The sequence below is a fragment of the Elephantulus edwardii genome, unplaced genomic scaffold (assembly GCF_000299155.1).
Source record: "Elephantulus edwardii isolate Elephantulus edwardi_28Jun2011 unplaced genomic scaffold, EleEdw1.0 scaffold00020, whole genome shotgun sequence".
NCBI lineage: Eukaryota > Metazoa > Chordata > Mammalia > Macroscelidea > Macroscelididae > Elephantulus > Elephantulus edwardii.
In genome coordinates, this window is record NW_006399770.1 from 453 (window position 1) to 3669 (window position 3217).

Consider the following 3217-nt stretch of genomic DNA (forward strand, 5'->3'; position numbering starts at 1 on the left):
CCTGGCGTATAAAATGCCAGGGAGGTGGCCCCTTTGAGTTAGCAGCACAATTCCCTCTCGACTATGCCAACAGTCCTCCCTGAAGAAAGCCAGGGGTCACTTAAGAGACAAAGAAAAGACCAAAATGAACGTCAGAAGAAATCTTAAAACATGCTCGCTTGAATGATTTCCCCTGAAAAATTGCAGTGTTACAGTTAAGGTTGTGTGATAAGTTGGCTTCCTGCAGGCTATGTGTAGTTTCGTGACGTAGTTGTTTTCTTGATGAAGTTTTAGGTGACATAATCTCTTGAAGGGACGATCGGTACATCCTATCAGTGGGAAGGGAATTAGCTGGGGGTGTGGCCCACCTCGCACTATATTAAGAAGCCTGGTGGAGTTCTTTGTCACTCAGTCTGGATTCTCTCAGTCTGGACGCCGCCTGTCTCTAGATACCTCTGTGATTCTTCAATCAGCAACCTGCTTTGCTTGAGCACTAGCTTCCACTCGTAAGAAGTTCTTTATGATTTATCTCTCTTATTACACGTTAGACACTGTTCTCTGCATGCTTTCACAAACCCACTACAGCGCAAAGCCTGAATGTTCCCCCAAAGTTCAAAGCAATGACCAGCACCTTGGAATACTCGCCGTTCTTCTGGAGCAGCTGGTGGGGATCTGTGTCTTAATTTGTGTCCCCACAGCGTTCTCATTGTGCTCAGTGAGGACCAAGTTGTGGGGGTCAAACGTGGGGGTCATTCGGGCACCAGGCATGCGATGCCCCACAATGAGGGCCTTTTTTCTTCTGTCCGGTGATGGCCAGCAATATCCGGTCACCCATTTTGCCAACCCCATACTTGGTATAGATGTGGACGCAGCGAGAAGGTCGGTGGTATTTGGTGCTCCCCAAAGCGCTGATGTCCACCACACGCACTCGGGTCATCTTCTGAATGGCGCTGACGCTCCCAGTGGTGCTGAAGCAGCATGGGCTGAGAGTTCTGCCGCCATGGGCAAGGGGGCTCTAGGTCCCATAGTAGAATGCCATGGATATCCGGAGATGGCAAATCTGCTCTTGCCACCAAGCACGTCCCGCCGGGGCCCCCAGGCCTGATGTAGTTATTTTCTTGATAAAGCTTTAGGTGACATAATCGCTTGAAGGGATGATCTGTACGTCCAATCAGTGGAAAGTTAATTAGCTGGGGGCGTGGCCCACCTCGCACTATATTAAACCCTGGTGGAGTTCATTCTCACTCAGTCTGGATTCTCTCAGTCAGGAGGCGGCCTGTCTCTAGACACCTCTGTGATTCTTCAATCAGGAGCCTGCTTTGCTTGAGGACCAGCTTCCACTAGTAAGAAGTTCTTTATGATTTACCTCTCTTTTTACACATTAGGCACTGTTCTGTCAGTTCTGACTGTTAGTGACCTGGTGTAAAATAGAACCAAACTGTACCAATCCTATCACAATTTCTGCTCTGTTTAAGCTTGTGGTTGCATTCACTGGGTCCAACCGACCTTCTTAGAGCAGGAGAATCAATGAGGGGGTTTCCTGGGCCTATAAATTGCCAGGGAGGTGGCCCGTTTGAGTTAGCAGCACAATTCCCTATGGGCTATGCTAACAGTCTTCCCTGAAGAAAGCCAGGGATCATTAATAAAAAGACAAATCAAAGATCAAAATGAACGTCAGAAGAAAGCATCAAACTTGGTCGTTCGAATGACTTCCATTGAAAAATAAGGGTGTGATGATTAAGTTTGTGTGTTAAGTTGGTTTCCTGCAAGCTATGTATCATTAGGTGATGTACTTATTTTCTCTTTATTTATATTAAGAAGCCTGGTGGAGTTCATTCTCACTCAGTCTGGATTCTGTCATTCTGGGCCCTGCCTGTCTCTAGATACCTCTGTGATTCTTCAATCAGGAGCCTGCTTTGCTTGAGGACCAGCTTCCACTAGTAAGAAGTTCTTTATGATTTACCTCTCTTTTTACACATTAGGCACTGTTCTGTCAGTTCTGACTGTTAGTGTCCCGTGTAAGATAGAACAAAACTTTACCAATCAAGGAGGGTAGAAGTAGAATTGAGGCCTTTGAGCTGTGGTGCTGGAGAAGAGTATTGAGAGTACCATGGACTGCTAGGAAAAGAAACAGATTCATCCTGGAAAGGATGAATAAACTGGGTGACTCCTTGGAGGCACGCATTCTGATGTTCCATCTAACATATTTTGGACATGTTGTAAAGAGGGACCTGTCCTTGGAGAAGGATACCATGCTTGGTATGATGGAGGGACAGCGCAGGAGGGGAAGGCCCTCTATGAGGTCGATTGATTTATACTTGTTAAAGTTGGTTCTTTTTTGTGACTTGACTTTATCACTTTAAATTATGATAGCTTTAAAATACCCTATCTGTTACTGTTAAAAAACACTTGTAGTTTCTACTTTTATAGAAATATTTTTTAAAGTGTTTCTTGGTTAACTCAATTTTGTAATACTATTTTTTTTCCCGTGTATTTGTAGGCAACATTAAAACAGCATTTTTAGAAGCAGTGACAAATGGCCCTGACAAGTCAACGGACGTCTATTGTTAACCCTCCTCCACCAGAGTATATAAATCCTAAGAAAAATGGGCGGTTGACTAATCAACTGCAATATCTTCAGAAAGTTGTCCTGACGGCCTTATGGAAGCATAAATTTTCTTGGCCTTTTCAACAGCCTGTGGATGCAGTGAAACTCAAATTGCCTGTAAGAATGTCTTGTAATTGTGTTCATTTCAAAAAAGAAAAGCCTTATAAATCTCTATAAGAAATAAACTAATCGTTAATAATATGTATTTTAATTTATTTAATAGAAACATGATTTATTCAGCACTGTCATAGAATATCCTAATGAGTATTTCTCCAAATTAACCGTAAAGTTTTTTTCTGAGTATTGAAATTCTTATTTTAATAATTTGTGATCATTGTAATCCTGTATTTTCCTCAAATAATGTACTGTTCTGAAGAAAGAAAGGGGAAAAAATGACGTGGCACATGCACAGAGCCGCAGGTGTTTGTAAACAAAAGTAGAATGCACACATTATTTGTAAAAACACGAGATTATGACAATCAGAAACTATTAAAATAAGAATTTTTTATCTATCATTTGCTAGGTAACCTTTCTGAGTATTCATTCATGCGCTCAGCTGTTATTGTGCTCTGAGGTTGTTAATGGTATTTTATCTATCATAAATAATCTACCCACATCTGTGTAGTCATT

General features: G+C 42.2%; 1 pseudogene; it reads right to left on the reverse strand.

Annotated features, from left to right (window-relative positions):
- Window positions 1–547: 547 nt before the first annotated feature.
- Window positions 548–3217, reverse strand: part of LOC102856120 — a 41980-nt pseudogene continuing 39310 nt past the window's right edge.